Source organism: Mastomys coucha, unplaced genomic scaffold (assembly GCF_008632895.1).
Source record: "Mastomys coucha isolate ucsf_1 unplaced genomic scaffold, UCSF_Mcou_1 pScaffold1, whole genome shotgun sequence".
NCBI lineage: Eukaryota > Metazoa > Chordata > Mammalia > Rodentia > Muridae > Mastomys > Mastomys coucha.
The window spans coordinates 57003492-57029105 of NW_022196891.1; the positions used below are offsets into that span (position 1 = coordinate 57003492).

At 42.2% G+C, this 25614-nt stretch overlaps 1 protein-coding gene across 7 annotated transcripts in view; it reads left to right on the forward strand.

Annotated features, from left to right (window-relative positions):
• The window catches only part of Tnr (tenascin R), a 409328-nt gene that overhangs the window by 201842 nt on the left and 181872 nt on the right, over nt 1-25614 (forward strand). For 6 of the 7 annotated variants that reach the window (XM_031386534.1, XM_031386561.1, XM_031386553.1 and 3 more), the window contains one exon: nt 4924-5025. The gene's annotated coding sequence lies outside the window, so the exon portion shown is untranslated. Of the gene's footprint in view, nt 1-4923; nt 5205-25614 lie in introns of all 7 variants that reach the window. The other variant, XM_031386543.1, reaches the window with a different exon arrangement.

Below are 25614 nucleotides of genomic sequence, written 5' to 3' on the forward strand. Positions count from 1 at the left end.
GCAACTCAAGGAAGAAGTGGTCTGTTTTGCCTCACAGTTTGAAAATATAGTCCCTCATGGCTGTGTAGGTGTGTGGCCAGGGCTGTGAAGTGCTGCGGACATTAGGTGTGTGGTCGGGGCTGTGAAGTGCTGCAGACATTAAATCTGTAGTCAGGAAGCAGGGTAAGAGGAATTCTGCTGATTGGCTTGATTTCTTCTTTTATTCCAGTCCAAGACTTTAACCCATGGGATGGCACCAGCCACATTCAGGGTGGGTCTTCCTTATTCAGTCAAACTGTTTTGGAACCTCCTTCATAGACAACCCAGAAGTGCATTCACATGGTGATTTTAAAACCCATAAATTAAACATCAAGATTAACCATTGCACAGGCCCTAAGTACCTTCCTTTTTTGTTAAATAAGTGTGCATCTGGCAGGGATAAAATTTAAGCCAGTTTCCATGCTTTCCATTTCTTGTTCCAGGGCCATTCAAGAAACAAGAAAATGGCTTATTCCATACCTTCATGATTATGGACAAAGCAGAAAGCATTTGTAGTGGCTGGCTTTCAGGTATCCACTAGCTGATCTTTGCAGTCTTGTATTTATATCCTTCTTCTGGCTTTTTCTACATCAAATTGATCTAGCCTGTATATTAGAATATGGTAGAATGGATGGCAAGAGCAATTACAAAAGGCATTGTGACTTGCAGCTTCTTCTCCCTTGGACTACTCACTCTTGAGCAAGCAATCATCATGTTGTGAAGAAAGTCAACTAACCCCTGGGGAGAAACTGAGAATCAATGACTACTAATGTTACAAAAATACCTATTCTGGAAATAGACTATATCTAGTGGATCTTCAGGTGATTTTGGACTCACCAAAATTTCATGAGGACTCTTAGGCAGACCAGATCTATAAGCCATTATTTGAAGTCTCAACGGTCCCACAGGAACTAATAGGCAAGAAACTCTGGTTGCCTTAATCACAGGCTTTGGGCTAATTTTTGCATATAAGTAGGTAAAAAGTGGAGAATTCAAAAACTTTCACACCCTGCACACTGAATCACAGTTTTGCCAATGCCATTTGGTCAGAGAATTGCTCCTAAGAAATATTCACATCTCTTATGTCTCAAAGTAGGTGTCTACAGTAGTAGGCATTCAAGATCTCTCCAGGTAGAAAACTTTGGGAGACAGAGAGACTATGAATCAGATCACCAAGAGCTGCTTGAGGTTCCTATTTTGTTGTGTTGATGACTAAGCACAATTTGTTGATCATTCACAATCTGGTCCATTGTTCAGCAACCACCTGCTGGGAAAATTGAGAGAGAGAAAAAGAATTGATTATGCTTTCAGATACGGGGTGATTTTGTCTAGAGCTGGTCAGCATTCTTAGAATCAATGGCCATTACTGGAATGTCAACAGCAGTTAGCAGTACATAAACCCATGCCAGTCAAGTTCAAAGTTTATACGGAATACCAACATGAACCGTTGCTATGAAATCTGAAATCCAAGCAGTGTTTGATTGCTGTGCCTGGCCTGGAAGGTGCCTTTTATTTTGCCCATGTTTCACCTAGGCCACAGGGGAGACATGCTCCAGGCTTTGAGACAGTCTATGATTGAAGTCAATGTGGTCACTTGGGCAGTGTTCCTTGCACTACGCAGATGCTTAGATCCTGCCTGGTCAGTCAGAAAAAGGGAGCCCATGTTACAAAGACTGATCCAAGCCCCTTGGGTAGCTGAACTCATTTTTAGTACAAGAAGGTCAGCATTTGATGAGGAAGGGATATATACTGAACATTTTCTGGAAATATTTCTTAGATACGTTTTTCCTCAAAGATGAACTGTTACAAGTTGGCCTTAGAAAATGCTGGGCATCAGAGAGTGTACAGGTGAATGATGGGAGTGAACAGATGCAAATAAAACAAAAGAAAGCCAAATACAAACAAACAAAGAAAAAATATACATACTGGTTCACTGAAGTTGCCCAGTCAGCCGCCCTTCCCTTTGGCCTTTGAATATGCCCCTCACCTCTGGGCTCTCTCGAACTGGAAAGGTTGAGAGCATTTGACAAACATGAACCCAGATGTGGTATGTACTTCAGCTAAGCCTCTAGGACTTAGCATGGCTCGATGTGCCTCTATTGTGATGTGCCCTCTTCACTTCCCATCACCACAATCCTTCCTTTTCTCTCTAGCACATGAAAATTTTCTCTAAGATAGGGCCATTGCGTGATAACACAGAACTGTACAACTGGTTAATCAAATTAATTGGACCGATTCATGAGCTAATATGTGTTAAATCACAGGGCTGGTATGTTGGCTTTATGATGAGCTGCGTTCTGACAGAGCAAATGTGGCTATGACTGCAGGAAAACTGGCACTTTCTAGCTCAAATGCAATTTGACCCCTCCTCAGCCCACAGCTTAAGACATGCTTTAAAAACTGGTTAAATGGAGAAGAGCACCGTGCTAGACTCATGGTACACAATGCATTGGTTTTAACTTTCTAGATGAACTTGCCCTGTATTTGGTGCATGGCTCCAAAAGGAAATTGCCTTACAGTGCTGTAACTGCCTGGTGCCACAGGTGAGAACTCCTTGACAGCAGAATCTGCATCTGGTTCTTCATGTTTCATGTGTCTCACAGGCTTCACCAATGACCACACAAGTAAATCGTCTCACACACCCACATTCTTATATGCTTTATGTAGGTGTACTCTGAATGAAAATCTATAAGGATGTGCAGCCAACGTGGAGATTGAAAATATATTGTATAGGGAAGAGGAAGTAAGCGAGCCAACTCATATATTCTGTTACAAGTTATTTGTGGATGCACAAATAAACTAGGTGTGTAGGGGGGAGGGAGATGATGGTGGTTGAATGCTTAGTTAAAGCAAGCTGAATAGGATTTTAGAATGGCTACAAACAAAACCACTCTGTATACCTGTGGTATCTGCATAATTAGATTTAAATGAGCAAGAAGGAGGGAGTATGTCCTTTGCTGGTACTAGGAGGCACCACCCAGCTGGGCAATGCCCCCAACAGATACTGGGAAAGGTGGCCCAGGAATTCCCCTTCAGCCATAAGGAACTTTTTTGCCCAAATTTGTGCCCACCCACTCCCTGGTGGCAGCTCACATACAAAGACTGATCCACATGAGCTCCAAAGGTCTGGGCTTCTTCTTCCCAAGGTAAGGAAGCCCAGAAGACCTTTGGGTCATTTCTGTGTCCTTCTGTCCCAGCTCAATTAGAAAACAGAGTGGGAGAATAGAGGCCACTCTATTAAATAACCCAGTGGGGAGAAATGACAGGATTTCTCATGTATATCTTTATAACGATTCCCTTATATGTGCACATCACCTTTATAATTTAAGAATATCAAGGGGAGAAGTTTGAAGCATGATAAACATGTTAGTTGAATGAACCAATGACTGTTCCTATGTTTTGTTATAGAGGCGAGTAATAACATGCACATTGCAGGTATTTGGAGTTAAGTGAACTGAAAAGAAGATTTTTTTCGCCAACACATTCAGTAACTTTAACATAGTTGGTTAAAAAAGATTAGACCACCTCTCCAAGAGTGAGTCACTACCACACATATAGAGGGCAACAGGTGGGCAAAATAGGAGAGGGATTTTCAATTCCATGGAAAGAGAGAGAGCCTAATATTAGAGCTATCTGCTCCTCAAGTAAAGGGAAAAATCTGGATGGATCCAGATTTACTCTCAAGTCACCTGCAGTTCTTCCTTTTGGTGAGCAGCTAGATTCTAATTGGAAGAGGAAAATACCCACTATGTGTACGATCTGTAACCTCTGTCTCCACTGGCAGCAAACCCACTTCTAATGATGCAGCCCTGTAGATATACCTGTAGACCCACTCTGCAGGCTGACCCTTTTAGGACCAGATGATCTTTACACTTCTTACCTGCTCTGGGGTTCCAGGAAGGCCTCTTGGGAAGGAGTATTCATCCAGGGACAGTTTAAATAAGAAGCCCAGGCCTTAGCAGAACACTTGCTGCTTCCTTTAGATTGCAACCAAGTTTGCAAATGCATCTTCTTTAGGCATCTATAAATGAGATCCCTAGGGCTTAGTGTCCCTTTTGGAGAAGGCTTAGTTGCATTTGCAAGCAGGAAGTCCTTGAAGGCATAATTATCGAGCCACCAACTGCATTGATTGATTCTTAGAAACTGTGTAGCAGAAGCCCCATGCAAGCCCTACACAGCGTCCCTGATTAAAAAGGGTGACAATACCCTGAATATAAAGGGTGACAATACCCTGATTAAAAAGAGTGACAATACTCTTAGACAGACGTTTCTGCTTGCAGTAGATAGCCATGCTTTAGGGTGATGGTATTTCTAGGCAGACAGGATTATTCCGCATCCACGTATTCGTTATTTATTGAGCTCTCTTGTGTTAGTGTTGTGCTTGGACAGGACCCAGATAAAGCAAGAGGAGGACAAAGATTCTGACCTTGAGGACAATCCAGAAGGTCCTGGAGAATCTGCAGTGAAAAGGTGATAAAGAGACTGATAAATGGTACTTTTGTCATGAAGGAGTGCTCAACATGCTGAAGGCATCGAGGGGATAAAGGAGACTCACGTTTGCAGAGGGTGTTGGATGGGAGGCTTCTTGGAGGAAGTGGCAAACATTTGCTGCAATCAGATCAAGTATTTGCACCAATACTTTTAAAGTTGCTGAACTTGTGATATAAAATATATATCTGGATTTATAATGATTCTGCAGTTTTACCTCATATATTTATCATTTTTTCAAAAGGTCGAGAAACATAAGAATTAATAAGATATATCAATGAAACTCTGGAGATAAACCAATCACTTAATAAGCAACAATTTTCTTTCTTGTAGAGAGCTGCATGGTCTGCCTCTAAATTCACTCAAAAGGGAAACTGAGGTTCTCATCTTAAAGCTACATGTTCCTTCCTGTTGCAGGTGTCTGCATCAACTCATTGCCCAGAGGTCGGATCTCATCTGGACTTAAGACGCACAGAGCACGTGGTCAAGAGAAACCATCAGAGAGGACGACATCACGAGGTACTGTGTGCTGCCAATGGCCAGTTTAAGACTTTCAGTAGGAATTGCGTATTCCCTGGGACCCGAGACCTTTGGTCACTGAAACAACAGCCTTGGGGATACTCTACATGAAATGAGTTGGCCAACAGCGTCAGCTCCTCTGGGCTTCACACGGTCCCTGAAATCACTCAAGAAACCAGGTACTAAGATTTTTGGCTACTCATAAAATTGTTCTGAAATGCATTTCATGATGTAGTCGGTAATAAAAATGTCTTAGTGAGCTCAGGCCCTCTAAGAGGCTAGACTTGATTCTCAGCCCAGCGTGCCTGCACCAGGCCTGCATGAATCAATGCTAAATTATTCACCAGCCTGACTCTAAAAATTCCAGAGTTCCAAAACCCCTAATAAAGTATTATGAAAAAATATCCATCTCTTTATCTCTATCCATAACTATTTATACGGCTGGAGGAAAACCTGTCGGTTTATTTCTTTTAATTTAAAAGCTTTCCTAATTCCTTTTTCCTACCACATATATATGTCTGAAAAAATTTGGGTTTGAAATAATAACCTCTAAAAAATGGTCCATAGGAAAGGCTCTGAGGATCTGAGTAGACAGGCACAATGAATATTTTGCTCCCTCAATAACTTGCAGTGGCACTCAAACCTTATTCACTGAATGGAGAAGTTTTCAAACAGGTGTGTCTGTTCTGTTTCTCGTTGCTTGCTTTTTTTTTTATTATTGTGAAAAGCAATGATGATAATATATCCACCAGCCTTCTCTCACTATTTGTTCACCCAGTTCTAAAGTTTATTCAGGAAAAACTCATTTTCTTCCTGCGCCCCATTGTGTACTTCCCATGCACTCAATATCCCTCCCAGACCTCTATAGACACAGAATGAGTCTCCTCGGAAGCTCCACACTGGAATCGACCCAGAATGTCCTCAGCAGCATCCTGTCTCAGCGGAGGACACGTAACCACAAAGCATCCCTTGGTCATTTTCTTTCTTAGTTCTTGGAACATTCCAAGTCTCCAGAGACGTTCTCTTATTTAAGCAGGGTGCCTGCCATTCATATTTCAGGGTGGACTGGTAAGTTCAAGGCTCCTGGCTAAGTGAGATAGTGCAACCACGCAGAGCCAGAACAGGTTGGACCAGCTAGGCAGTAGTGGGAGCTACCTGTCACAAAAGTATCCTGTATTTAGATGGACTTACTTACCTGAACTCTACTCTGAGAAAATAGTTCTATATATGGAAAAATAGTGTCAAACCACTTGCACTGGGGAAAGACTCAAAGCCACATCCAAAAGATGTCCTCAAATAAAAGCACTGATTTGTGAACCCATTTCTAAGGGTTCAATGCCAGCAGAAGATCTGGAGTCTCTTCTCTACATAGATGCTGAATAAATGACTTGAAAATATTGCTTTAGATATGAGGAAACCCTTAACGTAATAAGAGGACCCCCATATCTCCATCCAGCCCTGCTATCTGAGGCTTTTGCTTAAGGCACTAAAAGAATTCAAGAGAGGCTCCATCCAGGTTCATGAATGAGATTCTAAGTGGTAAAAGAAGTGCATTGCCTAAGATGAGCATCAGGAAAAGACAATACTGACGACAAGTGTCATCATCACATTTGGAAACAGCAGCATCTTTTCAGTGTCTAGCCCCCTGGCTTCTCAGTCTTACCCTTGGAAATGATGCAGAGACTGAAGCAAAGGACTTTCATGGACTCTAGATGAGGCTACTATTTAAAAAGGACCCAAAAGATGAAGCCTGATTTCCTGAGCCCAATATCCATGCCAGGGTTATGATCCATTTCAGTCTAGGGCTGGTTGAAGCTTCTAGTCTTAAGGAAAGCCAAATCAAGATGGAATGGAGAAGATCCTGAAAGGCAGATAACAGGGGCCCAGGACAGGGATGAGGAGTTCTACTGGGTCCCCTGAGGGTAGAATGTCTCAGAAGTCCACAGAAATTGATTCAGAGGTAATTCTCAGAATCACCATTTTCTGCCAGTTATATCTGAAAGCCACCCCCAGGCATAGAATCCAGCTCATCTTTCCCTGCCAAGCCTTGTCACATGTGCATGGTGGGCCTCTCCGGAGAACATGGCTTATGTAGATTAACTCTCTCTCCCACACACTTATAAATCTCTTTTGCAAATGCTGCTTGGCATTGACTTGCAGAAGTTACCAAACAGAAAGGAAGCCAGATGACACCCCCCACCCCATGGCTCTTTAGCAATTTAGACCAAGGTAAGCTCACCAGGCTGGGTCAAACTGCCTGGATCAACTTGCTTCTCTCTTACCCTTGGTCCCCATGCATTTGTGAGCAGCTTATTTTAAGCGCTGATTAGATGAGCCCTTAATAACATTAGAACTTAAATGGCCCCAGATAGGCTTTCAGCTTCTTGCCAAATGGAGACAAATGGGATATTTGGGGCACTGAGCTCCCAGCTTTGTGGCTGCTCTGGACTACAGACAGGTTCTGAAGCACTTTGCCTTCTCCCCTGATGCCCTGCAGCCTACAAGTGAGTCTGTTTGCATCTTTCAGGGGCCGTTCATCTCTAAGGGGCTAGTATTCTGTGTCAATGGTCTTGATGATCGTACATTTTCAAGGAAAGTTAGGTTGGCGATGAGGAGCCCAAAGAGTTCTATATTTTAATTTCGATAGTCTACAGGAAACCCTCTCAGTGCCTGCCTCCCATACCTTCTAGGAACTTTGAGTTCAGGAAACAACTTTTCTTGAGCAACTACTATTTTAAGTCATTTAGTTCAACATTAATGTCAGTAATAGCGGAGTTTGGGTGGGAACAACAGAAAATGGTAAGACACATGCTTTTCTGTTGCCTAAATATGTAAGTCATGGCTTGATTCATTTTCAGGAAAAACAGATGTGTTGAGCAAATAGATAGAGCACTCCAGTTTAATACTGTAATTCTGTAATTTTTGGTGGGGAGGAAAGGTAAAAACAGAATGAGAAAAGCTAAGGAAGTCAAAAGCCAATATAAAGTGAATACCTTGGTATTGAGATAAATGTGCTACAAACAAACAAAATAGGTGGGCACGTCTTCCCTTTTGTCTATTCTCACACCAGATTTGGCATCCCCAGAACATAGAGAAACTCCTAACTCAAGCGTTTTTTATGTTGGCTATGGATGAGCGTTCAGCTGTCCCTACGTCTAAGCTTTCTTGGAAATCCACAAGTGCAGCCTGTAGCATGGTCTTCATCCTTTCAGAGGGAAGAAAACTTTGAGTTCACCCTTGCATTGGGGTAAGGAACCTCCTGCTGAGGTGTTTCCTTGTGCAGAAGCAGGGAGTCCAGGAGAGACAGAGACAGCAAGGAAGAAGAAGCTGAGACCTCAGCAGGAGGATGGACAAACTATCCTTCCATTGTAACCCCACAATTTCCAGTTTAGCCCAGCCTTCACTCCCAGATCATTGGGTGGTTTTGGGCTCATTTAAACTGTGGCCAGAACCAGACATCACAACTGAGTAGGCATAGCTTGCTTTAGTTGTGAGGATTGCAGTAGAGGTCAGCCCCAGGATCATGTTTGATTCTGTCTCAAACTCCAGTCAGTATGAGCTCAAAGGCTGTTTGATGTGGAGGACAGTAAAGGAAATGTCAGGGGTCTCAGGCCCTGTGTTCAGCTCTGCACCCCTGAGAAGTTAATCACCCATCCAATTGTGATGCACTTTCACGGAGAACACATTGCCTGAAAGGTCACTTCTCATTACAGTGCTTTGCTAGTGTTGTATTTGTGGTTTTCTCTCAACATCTCTGGCTGTGAAAACTCAGTACTGTTAGGCACATGAGTTTGCTTGCCAGCCCTCTTCCCCTGCCAAACCTTAGGCTGTATACAAAGGCTTCGTTTCATCCCATTCTCTCCTCTATCCTTTGCTTTATCCTATGTCTCTGTATACAAAGAAAGCAGCCTTCCTCCTTGCCAAGGCTCAATCTCCCCCCCCAGTCCCTGCCTTATTCCTCTCCCCCCAAACCTGATCCATCCACTGTCTGTTTCACTGTCTCTTTTCTTATTTATATTTTAATCTCTGTAAGCCTTTCCCCCCTTTTAGAGAAGACTTGTTTTCATTTAAGCAAATAAAAACAGTTTTCTCTTGCTCCACTGAACCTCTGTTGGCACCTCTTATTCTAAGCTCTGTGGAAGAAGGTTCTACATTTATATATCACATTACTTGGTCTTGAATCCGGTGGACAAAAAGAGGTGGCCTACTCACCCATGAGGTGAAGCCATTGTGACTTGGCAGAAATACGTTTAGTAAATATCATGTGCCATGACCAGTGTGTATTCTGATCACAGACAGGGTACACTAATAAGGGAATCAAGGATGCCTAGCCTCTGCCCCAAATAATCGAGTACTGGGATAAATGGAGAGGTAGTGCTGAATACAATGGAGAGGTGCACTGAGAGTCACCAGCTGTGCCTTGGACAGGAGCCAAGCAAGTTGGACAAGAGGTGTCTATAGACACATGAGGGGGACAAGCAAAAGAAAGGGTGGATCTTTCTAGGTGGAAGGAACGGCATCGGAAAAGGAAGTGAGGTCACTGGGGCCCAGGGAACATGAAGTATAGTGGGCACTATGCCCACCGGGGAAGCAAGGTGTATGGAGGGCACAGACACTATATGACACATTAACTTTAACTCCTTGCTGAGAGTAGGGGAGATGGAGGGTTGAGAGCTAAAGCATAGCACAATCAAATTGCTTTTTTAGAAAGATCACTGAAGAGCAGTAATGTGAGGGGACATGAAATAGGAAGTTGATCTAATAGTTCAGACAGGACAGGTGGGTCCTGAACCCAACACAGCGCTATATATGGATGAGGGCTCCAGAGTCACCTTCTCCATCCTCCACGACTACACTGGGATAGATGATGTCTCTTCTGCCCTAAAACCCCAGAGCATGTGTTGTGCTATATTCTTATTGAGCTTACTCTATGTGTACTGCACTTATTGTTCATTTCTGTAACGTTCCCGGTCAAATTGTATTGTTCTCTCCCCCTTTGCAAATTACAGTACCTTGCTCACTGTGAGCACTGAAAGAAAGGTTATTTAGCTGAATTGAATTTTCAAGAGCTTCAAACCATGAATAATTGAGGAATCAGCCATGTATAAGTGCTCATCATTTACATAATTGTGTAAACAAGCTGATAAAAAATTTTTATTTTCCCCACTACTTTTATTATCCTAGAATGCCTAACTTTGCAGCTCTCCAGGTTTCAGGGAAATAATTTTTAAAAATATGTTCTGTAAGCCACACAGTTCGCATCTCTCTGGGAAAAGGAAGCGGCTGAAGGGAGGGACACATGATTCCATTGGCTAAACATAAAACCCTGTACAAACACTGAGAACGACATCGCCTGCACAGAAAGAATCACAGTGTGCACTGAATGCTGGGAGCCATGAACACAGTCCCGAAGGTCAATGTGCAGATACAAATTGATTAAGCTAAGTACTTACTGAAATTGCCTTGCAACATACAGATGAGAATTGATCAAAAGCAGGAGTGTTGTCTATGTTGGAAAGCTCTTGTAAAATTATCCTTTGGCATGTATGTCATCAAAGTAAGTTTAAATTATCCATGCTTTGCCCCAGATGAAAATATCTATGCTGTAGTTTCAAAAATAGGTTGCAAGGGGTTAACTGATACTTACAGTTTTATGATTGAGTTCCTTTATATGTAAACTCTGTTGCCTTTCTGTCTACCTCCTGCCACATGCTCTCTCTCCTCTCTCTCCCCCCTCTCTCTCTCTTCCTCTCTCTCTCATCTTTCCATCTTTATATGCCAAACCAAAGCCAGCTTTGTGTGGCACCCACATTGTCACTCAAATGCAAGCTATAGCTTCCTCCAGGAATCAGAAATCTCCCAAGCCTGGCCCACATCTATTGTGTGTACTCGGTGGCTGAGTATGACTGACCTGTGCCATATGGGCAACACAGAAGAGAAGAACAACATGGTGGAGTGAATTAGATAAAGTGAAAGGCAAGATCAATGAGGAGAATTGGGAGAGGAGGGTAAGAGACACATTTAGCAAGTCTTTGGAGTAATTTTGAATGTAATATAAAGTTTTGTACTTTGGACCACAGACTGGAGTACAAATCAGGCTTCCTGTTTTTTGGATTGCTTAGAATTTGGTTAAGAGAACAATTATAAACCCATAAGACATTCAGGCCATCACAGTGCTTGGCAGAATATCCAGTACTGTCTATACTTCTGTACCAGAAGCCCAAACAGGTCAAATATCAGAAGATGCTTGGAGCTGATGACTGAAGAAGACTTCAGAACAGAGGTTTTGCCATCAAGCTGAGCCTTGAATACATAGAGCATACACACTCAGGAAGGGCATATGAGGCTAGCACCTGGGGCTTTGGAGGAGTGGGTTGGGGGAGACTAAAGAGGAAGAAGGGAAGGGGAACAAAGAGAGAAAAGATGGACTGTGGTGACGGTGTAGTGATTTCAGAGTAACCGACATAGCTGCTTTTTGTCTCCATGGACACCTATGCCAACCTTGGGCCAAAGACCAATGCTGAAGGGAGGCAATGCCTTTGTGATCTGAGTCATCTCTGTGGCATTAGCCCAGAACTGGCCTGCTCATATGAGGAAGCCTTTCCTCAATCTGCTTACGAAGGATGTCTCTTGCCCGAGTAACCTCACACCTAAAAGACTGAAGTAAAAAAGATCATTTCTGACACATAGTAATTGCACATATTTATGAAATGCAGAGTAACATTTTATCTCATATACACTATGTAGTGATCAGGGTGATTGGTGCACCTATCACTTCAGTCATTTATTATTTCTTTGTCTTGGGAGTTTTCAAAATCTCTCTTCTAGCAGTTTTGAAACATTTAACTAATGTATGTGAACCATAGTCACCCTACTATGCCCCAGACCATTAGGAATTATCCTTCTCATCTAACTGTACCCCATACTTTTCAGCATCCACTCAAAATCTGCCTGCCACATACCATTCCTGGGTGCCAGAAAGCAAGCACAATCTTTGCCCTTCAGTGACATCAACCTTTCAGTCTCTACACATAAGTGAGATGTGGTCCTAGTCCTTCTGGGTTTAACTTATTACACTTACCATCACTAGACAGGCACTGACACCTGACATCTCTAGTGATTAGATATAAAGACCTCATAGAAGATCCTCAAGAAGTTTTTTTGGTTGAAGGATCTGGAATCCTTTGCAATTAATGGAGAGATGAGTAAATTAAGGACAATATACCAGAAGGATTTCAAGATAATTCTATGGCCTCCTGAAGTGTATTGTAATTGATGTTGTGAACCATTCCTGCCCTGAAAATTAACAACTATGCCACCATCAGCCCCACCCAAGTTTTTAGAAAACAAATAATACTGGTTCCACTCTATTTCCTAAAACTCTGCCATACATCTTTGTCAAGGTGGACCCTGCCAGGTTCTTCTTTCAAAGCAATTATACCCCAAGACACTTGTTTATCCACACTGGAATGTTAATGATTTTAGTAGATATTTTCCTATGGTCTAAGAGCCACTGAAAGAAGATTATACACAGAGGAGATGGAGAAATTATGATGGAAGAGAAGGAAATGGATTTAGGACATGGTATTCCCCGAGAAAAGGCAGAGCTAAGGGTAAGTAAGCATTACACATGGATAGATTTGGTGGATGGTGTGGATAGCTAACAGGTAAAAATTATAGTCAGTGGGGGGGGGAGTAGAGAGTGAGGATAAGTAGAGGTGGGGGCAACAAATCTGCTTGAGCAGCCAAGATTGATTCTAACATCATTGTTGACCATGTTCAAGGGCTGCCCAAGAAAGCTTGGCATCACTTCAGCCAGCAGCCAGAAGGACGAGCCAGTGCAGAACAGCTATTTGTGAGCCTTTGCCAGGCAGTGAGCAGACTCACTCTTTGTGCAGAAAAGTCAGACCCAGCCACAGAATCACCACAGAAAGTTTTCATCAGACCTAGAGAGGAAAGCTCCCAGAGATCTCTGCTATAACTGTGGCCACAGGCCAAGGAACGGCTGCAGTTTCCTGCTGAGTCAGCAGAGAGCCCTAAAGCCAGAAAGTGATTTAAGAACCGTAATGATGAGAACTCTGATAATCTGCTACCAGAATTCGGGCACCTTGAATGTTCAGCCTAGAACTTTAAGAAGTTACAGTTTGTGACTATTGTCCCTATACTAAGTGTTGCCTATTTGGGTTACTTTATATTTTATGCTTCATATTTATTCACTCATTTTACCTCGCAGTAACCAATAGTATAGGGCACTGTTATTATTTACATTTAACAGCTTAGAAAACCAAGGTCTAGAAAAGTCTTAATAAATAATTTGTCTAAACCAGGGAGTAGCAGATCAGAGAATTAGAGCCAGGAAGTATCAGTTCAGAGCTTTTTCATATAAGCACTGTCCTGAATAATCAGTATAGTTAGGCACCAACATGGCGAGTGGGCTGTCTTTGTCATTTGAGTTTTGTCACAGTCAGCTTTGTGTGTACATACCACTAGTGCAATAACAATTTCTGTTAAGGGAGTGTTCATGACATAGCTGGTGGGAAAGAGTCCCTGGTTCCCTATGGGAGTGGAAATTTGTTCTGGAAGGGAAGCAGGACATTGTATCGGAGTACCCTAGCCCCTTAATCAAGGATTAGCACTGGATATAATGGAGTCACCATAACTGAAGAATGATAAATATTGAGATAACGACCTGAGGTCAGAAGAATAGATGTATACATCCTTAGGAGGTAACAGAATGATAGAGTGTATTGATGAGAGTTTCATGTGATCAATGCAACAAAAATTGATGGTAAGTGTGAGGATACAGGAAGAGTAGTGATATATGTGCTCATTCAGTAAGCTGTGCTCGCTGAATGTGAACACTGGGCACATTCTAAGTGATTCTGGAAGGAAATGAGAGCCAGTCCATCAGTAGCTCACGACTAAATGAGCAAAAAACAGCACAGCATACCAGAACGTCAGAAAAAGGGTAGCCCTGACTGATGCTTTGAGGAAGACACTGAAGGTCCATCAAGGTGGGTCATAGGTAAACGTATGTGTTGCCAAGCCTGATAGTCTGAGCTCAATCTCTTCAATCTGTATAGTGGAAGGAGAGAACTGACTCCACCCTGAGGTGTGCATTCATCCCTTAGGCCTCTACCTACATGTTTTTGAAAAATGAAAGAAGACATTGGTACTTAGGTATCCTTGAGTCAGGCCACTGCAAAAGAGGCATGCCTGTTCAGATGAGTTGTCTTGAAGATGAGGGTCATTGCTGTTTGGTGTGGAAGGAGAACTAAGAGTGGAGGAGTGATCTGTAAATACGAGTAATGGTGGAGATGGTGGAATTACTGTGGAAAGTGGCTGATCTTCTGCAGTTAACATTATCACGGGTCATTTGATGAAGGAAAGGAAAGGACTTCTAACACTAATGGAGATGTTGGGGTACATGTCTAGTATATAATGGGAATGCCTGGAGCTTTATCAAAGGTGGCCCAGGTCTTACATTGGAGAGGGGGTGGATAAAGATGTTAAAATTGTTATGGGAGCAATTATGATTGTAACTGAGGTAATAATAAAGATAATGGACCTGTAATTGAAAAGCTGGTGGCTGTAAAGGAGATGGTGAGGGCAACTGAAATGTAGAGGGGGCGATAAGAGAGGTAATGGCGGCTGTGTGAAAGGTAATGGAGTTCTAATGTAGATGGCGCTAAAAGGTAATGGAGTTGTAATGATGACTACAGAGGTGGGGGGAGCAATGATCATCTTAATGGAAATAAGAGGGATGTGTGATGCAGGTGAGAATGGTATGCAGAACATCCATCACCACGGCTGAAGCTGTGGGTGACCAGAGAAATAATGACCAGTTACACCCCAAATCCTCATTAGACCAGGAGTCCTAATGGACCCCGGACAAAGATAATGATCTTAATGGAAACACGGATGGCTACACGAACATCAAGAGCTTGTGATGGCATTTGTAGTGAGAGTGGGAGAGACCAACAGGGAACGGGCCTTGAGGGGGAATGCACGTGGACCCTCAGGTAGGTCTCATGTGTGAGGTGAGGTGTCTGAGAGAGTTTACTAGGCACAGCCTCGTGGGCCCAAGCTGTTCTTGCTTCTACCAGGCATGCAACATGCACAAAGCCAGATCTGCACAGATCTGGCTGAAACATCAATTTGTGTTTACAATAAAAAAATTGCCATTAACATAGGAATGATAACACACTGGCTCATATATAGTATGTCTGTGAGCAGATGTGTAAACAAGTCTGGAAATTGTGTGTGTTTTCTGGAAAAGTGAATGAATGAAGTGACTATCTTCTCTCTCTCTCTCCATACATATTTTTATCATTTATTAATCATTTATCTTTCACATATCTATAGATCTATCATCTATCCACTCGTAGGCACAGATGCAAGTGCCCGTACACACGCACACCACTAACACTCCTCAGTAGGAAAGCAGCTGCTCATTTCTCCAGGGCTCAGTGCTTGAGTCTAAGTTCTTTGATGAGGAAGAGCATCTGTGTCAGCTTGTGCTGTTCTTCTGTTTTAAGCTCTGGGAAGGAACTAGGGAACTACCAATACTGCCTGTACTGCTGCAGAGAGAATCCTGGTGGAGTGACCAAAGGTCAACTGGCTATGCATAAATGACCCCAGAGCGTACCAGGCATTAGGAAAGCATAACCAAGATACAGGCTTACTAAGGAATCAGAGACAGATTAAATAGATTCATCGACCTACCCGAGGAGATGTGCAAGGAATCCAGATGTTTTCTGCCTCTGGAACAAACAGCATCAAAACCAATGAGGAAAATACTACAAACATTCAGACTCCTAAGTCCGGTCTATGGAGGGACTGATTCTGTATTTTTAAAACTTGCTATGAAATGTTACTGTTTTTCTACAAAGGGACAACCGATATTCCTTATATGGTTAGAGAAGTGGCGAGGAAAGCATCAAATCTTACTCTTGAGTGACTCTCCCCTAACAGCAGGATTTGGTTATCCTTGCCTGCCTGACCCTCCCCTTCGGCCTGAATACAGGGTCCTCTGCCCAGTGAGGAATCACACAACTGGCTTAAGCAGTCTTCCAGCAGCAAATGACTTCACAAATGCCAAATGGTAAACGTTAGCACAGGAATCCTTCTTTTTCCAGAATGGGAGAATGAAGCAGTACACGAGCTGAAATTCGTGTCAGGGGCGTAGGAAGAAAAATGTCCAAATAGAGATTCAAATTACCTCTAATTATGAGGATGGATGTGGATTATGGAGGGGAGGGGTTGGCACCTTCAGGCTATATTTGAAAGTCTCTCCTTACCAGCTTTCAGAAATACTGCTTTGCTCTTCCAGAGACTCAGAGATTAAAAAGTGCCAAAACCATAGCAATACTCAATTTATGTTTCAAGAAGTGCAGATCACTTCTGCCCTTAGTTGACACAGAGGTTGTACACATGTCTCAATCAAAGCTATTTAAAGGAAGAAATAATTGCTCAACAACATATTAAAAATATAACTATGCTTTCCATTCCTGAATGAAACAATAAAATATTTTTCAACAGCTCATGCCCTAATCCTTCCCTATCCTAAGCTCCACTCTTCCCCACATCAGCAGCATACCAGAAGGTTCAAGTATAACGTCATAGTTACTTAAGGAGAAAATTTCAGGTCCTGTTGATGCTACTTTGCCTTAGAGAAAGCCAGAAATGTTTCCTACTCCTCCACTGAGGATTAAACAGTTCACTTCTACCTGATTTACTTGGGAATCTCTCAAGAGAATGAGGTCACAGGGTAGGGTCCCTCCCCCTCTTTGCCTATCACCCCTTTTGTGGGGTGTGGAACACACAGTCCTTCCTAAAACTTATTATTTTCTCAGTGATGCTGACCTATCACTTAAGAATCAGAACCTTTCCCCTGAGCCGTGTTGTCATTTGTTAGCCGCTAATTGCTCATTAACCTCCCAGATGCCTCCTGGAAGCCAGGACCTCGCCTCTGTTTGTCAGGGAGGTTCACTGGGTCCCCCTTTAATAAAATTACAACGTCAGGAAACAAATCATTTATATCAAATACAACCCCATGGCTTCCGCTCATGTTAATCATTTCAGGCAGGTGCTATTAGGTAATTCAATCACTGGTGCCACGCAAAGCTGCCACTGAATTAATGAAGAATGAACTCAAATGCTAAGAAGAGATTTTTCTGAATAAATGACTCTGAATAAAAACGTGGAGCCAGGCCTGTAATCACAATACACGGCAATAATCTTAAATGCATGTTAAATATATAGTCTGGTCCGTCTCGGTGAATAAAACCCTTTAGGAGTCATAAGAACATATTGTGGCCACCACCAACAATGTTCAGCATTCCACACATTTTCTGTCACTTCCTCAAGAGCAACATCAGCCGAGGAAATCATGAAAAGGGCTCGCTTCACCTTGGAAGGCTGACTTATTCTCATGGTAAGTCTTTCCTTTAAAAGAGCGTATAGGTCTTCGGCCCCATTCAGACTCTGGAATTCTCTTCCCTCTGTCTAGCCCACCTGAGTGCACCCCTGCCCCTGGGATACTCTGCTCACAGCCACCAAGGAAGCTCTCTGAACCCTGCGTATGACCACACTACTTTGCTTAGCTCTCTCCAATCTCTTTCATATTCAATATCCTTGCTGTTCTAACAAGTCACACACAACAATTTGGGATCAGGCTTCTGCTTTACTTTTCAGCCGTATCTCATAACAGTCACTTAGTGGAGTACACGCATTGGCACTCCCAATCCTGAGTAGCTACCTCCTCTTACAGAACTACGCTCTATCCCCTGCAGGAATGCCTGCTTGAATCTAATTCTCATCTGTAAAGGTTATCTCTAACACTGCTTTCCCTTCTCTGACTCCTTCTCTACCCCTATTCTTGGATTGAATTAGGATTTTCCTCCGGGATTCCTGAGCACCTGGGGCAAAACTCCAGTAGTGATCTGAGCACTTGGCACTGTAACTTCTCCAAATATACTGGTAGCTCCTTGAGAATGAGACAGCCTAACATTTACCCATACGTCATTGGTGCTGAGCATGTGGCACATGTATAATAAATGCATGATGAATGAAAGAGCCAGGGGTGGAATATATAAAGCCATGACTGAATAAATGAGAGAACTCAACAGCATGATTTATATGAATTCTAGAAGCCACACGTCCATATATACTCAGTATATATTTCAGTATATATTCTTTTCATAACTGAAAATTTAGTTAAGGGAGACTTTGCCTAGAACAGGTGGGTCTCCAGACAGCTAGGGAAACCATCACAACACCTCTACCCTTATGCTCTTCCATGAATAGAAATGATCCCACAGCCAGCATGGGTAGGGTTCTTCCCTGCATGGGGAAAACCACTGTTAGCACTGACCCCGTGGTGACCCTGGACTGCTTTTCTGGATCCCAGGCTTCCAGCTGCAAGAAAAGCTCCCCAACTCTGTATACTGCATTTGGCTTTCACAGCACTGTGATCGCCTGGCATTTGTCATGCTGTGCTTCATCAGAGAGTTAATCAGGTTTGAGTTTTTAACAATGTGCTCGTCATGCTCACTTAACTTAAAATCTAGCCTACTTGGGCATTAGTCAGTCCTGTTCACTCAGCCTAGTAGTTTTAGCATCTAAAACTTTAGAATTTATCACCAAGGAGTACTATACATCTTGACCAAACACACTCTTATCCATAAATCCTTTCATCTGGTTGAAGTAGTTCAGGTTTAGAGACAATGCTGCCATCCAGAAAATGTGTGCGTATTAACTCATCTTGAAATCATAACACATGGCCACAGATCTGGGGGCTGCAGACAATACACATTCATTATCTTATGGTGTGTATATCAGAACTTAGATGTGGATTTAAGGCAAGGTGTCAGAGGGGCTACATTCCTTCTATCAGCTCTAGGGTAGACCTGTTTCAGGGCTTCCATCAGCTTCTATAGTGGCCCACATTCCTCGCCTTGTGCCCCTTCCTTCCTGTCCAAAGCCAGCACTGACTGATGGAGTCCTCTTTCCATTGCCTTATTGTAACCTCTTATGCCTTCATCTACGTTAGAGGGTTCATGTGACACATGAAAACCACCCAGCTAGTCCAGGATCACACTGAGATATTGACAGCTAACTAGCAACCTTAATTCCCCCTTTACATAAAAAACAGCATATTTGCAGATTCTACGAGTTACAGTGTGGGTATTTGGGGGGGGGGTACCTCTCTCCCTATCAACAATCTGTATGTCTCTGCACATATGAGAGAGGTTTTTTTATTTAACAGCAGTGTTTTCAGTGTGTACTTTCTACCAGCAACGTTAAAGACACGTAGAAGCTTGCTTGCAATATAAACACAGACTCCATCCCAGATCTTCAGAATCAGACAATTCAGTGTCCTGGGAGAACAGGTGTGTGTGTGTGTGTGTGTGTGTGTGTGTGTCTGTGTGTGTGTGCGTGTGTGTGTGTGTGTGTGTGTGCATGTGTGTGTGTGTGTGTGCGTGTGCGTGTGCGTGTGCGTGTGCGTGTGCGTGTGTGTGTGTGTGTGTGTGTGTGGTATAGGTTTAGGAAGGAGAGGAAAGGAAGGCCTTAGATTTTACTAACAAACAGTTGTCTTACCTAAAAGCAGGTGTACAATTATGTACCTTATGGAAGGAATCACACAGATAGCATCTTTCTTCCTTGCTAGAGTTCTGAACAAACGACAGGGCATGGCTCAAGTTGGGAACATTGTCCCCTCTTGATACATCGCTTAGTAATGTGAGTTTACCTGCAGCTCCATCACTGAAGACCCTAAGGAAGAAGACTTCTTCTCAACCAGTGATGGCTATCCCAGGAAAAGGAAGTACTCCCTACCATGTACCCCACCAGCAGGCAAAGAACCCACGTGGAAGGATGTCTAATGTATCTGAGAACATATGCCAACCCTCTGTACACAGACTAGCTTCCAAACAGAAGATTACTATATACACTCGGTTTCTCTTTCTAAACCCAAATTCAGATAGAGAGCCAAGGGATAGACTGGTGGCAAGAGAGTCACAGTTGTCAGAGCTGAGTCTACATGGATGAAAAATACCAGGGGGAAGAATCCAGGGTTCCCCTAGTAAATAACAAGTATATTACAGGGAGGAGGGAGAAAAGCAATATGGTACATAGGGTAGCAGTTGATAGTTAGTGATAAGGATATTGTGTGTTCCAACAGTTCTAGTAACTCATCAAAATATCCTGAGAATTTGATATACAGTATGAGTAACTGGATCCCACCCTATAGGTTTCAGTAAGTATACGATAGCAACAAAAACAACCTGAAATCCCACAGCATGGGCATAAGGAAAGGCTAACAGGAATGAGAATAGGCATTATTTGTCTTTCTGGGCCTCTATCCCTCCATTTAAGGGAAGATAATTTTCAGGAAAATCACAACATGTTGGGTGGATACCCATATTTGAAAATTATGACTTTGAGTGTCTGATTAAGATTTCAAAGTATTAAAGTAAACTATTTTGTATCTGCTTGGGAGCCAACACGATAGCACACAGGTAGAAGTGAAAGAGCACTTTGTGGGAATTGGTTCTTTCTTTCTCCCATGTGAATGATGGAACACAAATTCAGGTCATCGGGTCTGGAGGCAGGTGCCTTTACCGGCTGAACTGTGGTGGCAGGCCCATTTTTCAAGATCTTAGTGGAACATCAGCTTCAGTGGAATCTTTGAGATTGACCCTATTCAAGTTATTCAAAATCTCCAGAGATGTTCAATTCTATCCAGGGGTGCTTCAACTTCTAAGTAGGTTCATTCCTTCTGAGAGAGCTCAGAGACCTGCCTCATGCTTCTCCCTTGAGTGAAACAATTCTTTCACAGGAATATCTTCTCTAGAAGTGGATACCAAATCAACAAGTGTGGAAATGCACTTTTAATGAAAGCCTAAGTCCTTCTAAGTCCAAAATTGTATCTCACTCATCCTATAGCTGTATGTGGTACCTGTTACTATACCTGGTTCTGACTAGCTTTCTGTGTGTTTGTTTACTTAGGAAAGAATGAGAGTCACTGCCCCCCTGGCAAAGTGACATCAATATTTGATTAAAGAGAAGGCAGCTATTACCAAGAAATGATGCCAAGAGACAGCCCCTAAGTTCAGAATCGCAGTAACTTCTAGGAAGAAGATTCTACCATCTCTTTACTATGGGTCCCAGGGAGAAAAAGAACTCCCAGAGATTTGATGAGAATCTAGACCAGGAGTTAAAAGTATGTCTTCACAACTCAGAGATAAAATTCTCCTTTGGACCTCCTTCCTCTTGGTGTTCTGTCTCATCAGACCCATACCTCTCACTACAAGATATGCCTTAGTCATAGTAACAAGTAGTGTTACTTCTCAAAGGTGTTAACTAGTACCTGTCCTAAATACTCACAAGGAGAGCAAGGCATGGAACCTTCAGGAAGGTTTATTTTAATTCTAAAAAATAAGACTAGACTTGACAATTCTTCATTCTGCTGCAAAAGCAATATCGTAAGGCTCAAATATCTTTATTATGATAATATTTTATCCTAAAATGTGTTTTCTGGCTTCTACAATAATAAAAAATAGTTTGGGCATGACAGTCGCCTGGCATAAATGAAAACACAGGGTAATGAAATGGCATTTTATAAATTTCAACTGAAGCAAATATTTGACATGCTTTATTTAAATTAATTTGTTGTGCATGCTCTTCTATTTTGACAGCACTGAGAATTGTTTTATTGTGTGTTTGCTGCATTGAGCTCTGGGTATTGCTCTTAAGAAAGAGAGGCTGAGGGGTCTAGGGAGACCTGAACCCAAGGACGTTCCATGGACCTACACACTGATTCTCTTGGAAGTAGCAGTGTGAAGCATTTGGGGTGGGGGATTATTTAACAATCCATCCATTTTGCAAGGCAAGGCTAAAATGCTCATCTCTCTGTTGATGTCATTTTTTGCCAAATAAAAATCCTGATTCATTTGGTAGTTTGCAGTGAGTCACAATGTCCATTATATACATTGTAAACTGAACATGTTTACATGTATACTATAAAAATTTCTTTATCAGCTTGCCAGAAAAAAAATGATCTGCTGGTTCTAAGATTATTACTGCATTGCTCACTTATTGTTGGTGTACATGTGGGTGGGTCGGTGGGTGGATGTAATGGAGAAGGGCTGTGTGTGGTGGGAGGAGTCTGAGAACTTCTATGGATCTCTCAAATTGTATATGGTCGCAAGCCCTAGATATTTGGCGTGGTTTTGTTGCTGTTGTTTGTTTGTTTGTTTGTTTGGAGGTTTGGGGGTTTCGTTTTGTCTTTGTTTGTTTGTTTGTTTGTCTTGAGCATGTTCTGTGGCATTGCCACAGAGAACTGGAGTTAGTCTACCCCCACTTTATACCTTGATACACCCCGCTTTGTCTCACTACTCCTGTACATTAGGACTATTATTAAGACACTGAGGGTTTCTTGAACAGCAGCACCATGTTATCACAACAGCAGAAAAAATTATACACAGTTCAAAATGAATAACAAGACGGTAACTTCTACAGCTTGGATACTCTGCACAAAGGGATGATTCATGTCCTCGATAAGATGGATCTAAACAGAATGAGATTTCCTCATGCTGCTCAAAATGATGTACAATTTAACGTGAGTTGTTGACTTTTTAATATATTCAGATTTCAGTTAGCCATCAGAAACTGAATCAGAAAGCAAAAGCTTGGATAATAAGAGCCATTTTATTTCCCCCTTCAGAGGGAAATTGAGACATAGATATTTGAATTAATTTGCTACTTGGCCCTTAAAGGAAATGTGAACAAATGATTAGACTTATTGAATAAATTTGAAATTAGCAAATAATACTGGCTTTGATTTGAAATTCCAGATTGCTATAGTTGGACTTGGAATATCCCCTGAAGGCCCTTGGTATTTAGCCTGTGGTGTCACTACAGGAATTGGGGAAACCATTACACAGTGGGATGATGAAGAGGTTCTTATATCACTGGGGCATGCCCTGTAGGAGGATTGTTGGAATTTACTCCTTCCTTTCCTTCATACCCTGGCCACAATGTGAGCAATTCCACACTACCACATGTACCTCATTGTCACAGACACAGTTAGTGTGGGAAGTCAATCATGGACTGGAGTCTCCAAGACCATGACACAAACAGACTTCTTCTCTTTATACATTTATTATCTTGTGTTTTAAAAAATAGTAACGGATAGCTGATTAACATATAGATACTAACCATTTTTTTTTTTTTGTATAGAACCTTGAATGAATAATTTGTAGCTCCAAGTAAGAGCTTTCTAAAAGTGGTAGAAATATACTGGCACAGCTATATTTGAGTATAGTTATTCTCTGCTTTATGAATCCACTAACCTGGAACAATGAGACCTACCCTGACTGCAGACTTGAATAAATTGTGAAGATGCTAACATGCTAACATCATGTGCAAGGTCACAGCCACCTCAGGATAGCAGTTGTAATCTGGTTATGGGTTATGATAAAATAACACACACACACCTTCACATGACTGTTTGTTTTTGAGGCCCTGGAGAATCAAACCTGGGGCCTTGTACATGCTAGGCAAGTATTCTACCACTGAACTACACTCCCATCAACTTCCATACATCTTGAAAGTAAGTTGTATCTCTTTCAGTTTTTACTTTTGGGTACAGGTGTTTACAACCCCAAGATCAAATTCACTTAAAGATGAGGCTATAATTTATAGACAAGATAACCTGGACTCAGGAGGCAAATACAAACATGTGCTTTATATGTAATACTATATATTGTAAAGTTTACAGTACTATATATTGTAAACATGTATGGCATTTCTTTAAGGACTTACACACAGAGAGACAGAAAAACAGAGAGAGAGAGAGTGAGAGAGAGAGAGAGAGAGCAAGAGAGAGAGAGAGAGAGAGAGCAAGAGAGAGAGAGAGTGAGAGAGTGAGAGAGAGAGAGAGAGAGAGAGAGAGAGAGAGAGAGAGAGAGAGAGAAGCATAGCACCTGACTATGTTGCTCTATTGTTTGGAAACTTTAGCTCCAATCACAGGAAAAAGCAGGAAATTTTAGAATCCTCCTTGCAGTGGTCCTTGAACCTGTACTCTATACTGTGCAAAGCATCCACTCTTTATCAGTCACACAGAGTTCAGTGCTTGCCTTTCAAACCAACATCAGGAAGCATAAAATGTTCGCACCTCTGGTTTACCATTTAGTCAAATCAGAGTCAACTAGAAACGATTTCTTCCTAGAAGCCTACTGTCTGTCCCTGGCTTTTTGTCACCCTAGGGTCAATCATGAGATGTGAGGCATTTTGGAAGTGCTGTGAACAAACTCTTGAAAACAAGCGTGGAGGGAAGGAGGAAAGGAGTTCTTCATATGCCCAGGCAACTGCGAAATAACGAGAGGCGATAAAAGCCAACAAACTCAGAAGGCAGGGAAGAAAAAAAAATGAAAGTGAAAAAAACCACCTCAAAGCAAAAGACAACAGTGGATTACACTTTCCTCGAAGACAACCTGAGAACAGACTTTGCTATCTTGAGACTATTTTCTCCCATCTAGAAATCACAAAGAGGAGGCAGTCAGCAATACACTAGTTCAGTTTTAGAAGTCTTCTCAGGTAATTGAAAAAGTGTCCGTGTATGGGTAGAAACCCCCTCCTATGGTTATTAAATAATAATATAATAATATTACTAATGAGAGTGGTAAATCATACTTTCCCAGGAAGATCTAGAAAAAAAAAAGTGAGCATTCAAGAACCAAAGTACCCTCACCAGCACACACATTAGCGGCTTCTGATCTGCAATAGACATAAGAAAGCCTTGTGTGGTCATTCAGTAAATTCTGTGGACAGCACCTTTTTGTTCTGTGTTGTTTTGGGTTTTGTGTGTGTGTGTGTGTGTGTGTGTGTGTGTGTGTGTGCACCCATGTGTAGAGCACAGGTGTGCTCAATCATGCCAGCATATGTGGAGGCAAGAGGCTAATGTCAAGATTTCTTCTTTCATTCATTCTCCATAATTGTGTAAAATACTATCCTGTCTCCTCAGGACCTTCCTGTCTCTAACCCTCCAGGACTTGGGTTGCAGACACATATCACTACACCTATTTTTTATGTGGACCCTGAACTTAGCTCCTCATGCCTGTGCACTGAACACTTACTCCTAAGCCGTCTCCCCAGCCCCACCAGCTTCTTTTAGGATACAGCACCTATATATAAAGATTCTAATTTCAGAGGAAGAAAGACACATAGCAGCATAAATGCTTTCTACTTACTCACTCACTCCCTGGTACAGTACTATAGAAATATGAAGGTAGAGCAGGCAGGGAACAGCTTAGAATGTTGCTAATTATCTGCTAATTATCCATTACTGAGTAGTAAAGAGTATCCTAAAATGAGTGGTTTAAAACTTCATCTCTTGTGTCACAGTTTCTAAGGGCTAGAGATCTGGAAAGACCTCAGGGTTCCAGGAAGGATTTTATGTGGTTCTGTAGGCGTCTCAGGATCCAATAGGAAGAGGATCCATCTCCACACTCCCTTCAGAGGCATATGAGAAGCCTCAGTTCCTGCTACACAAGCCTCTCCACAAATCCTGCCTTGGAATTGACT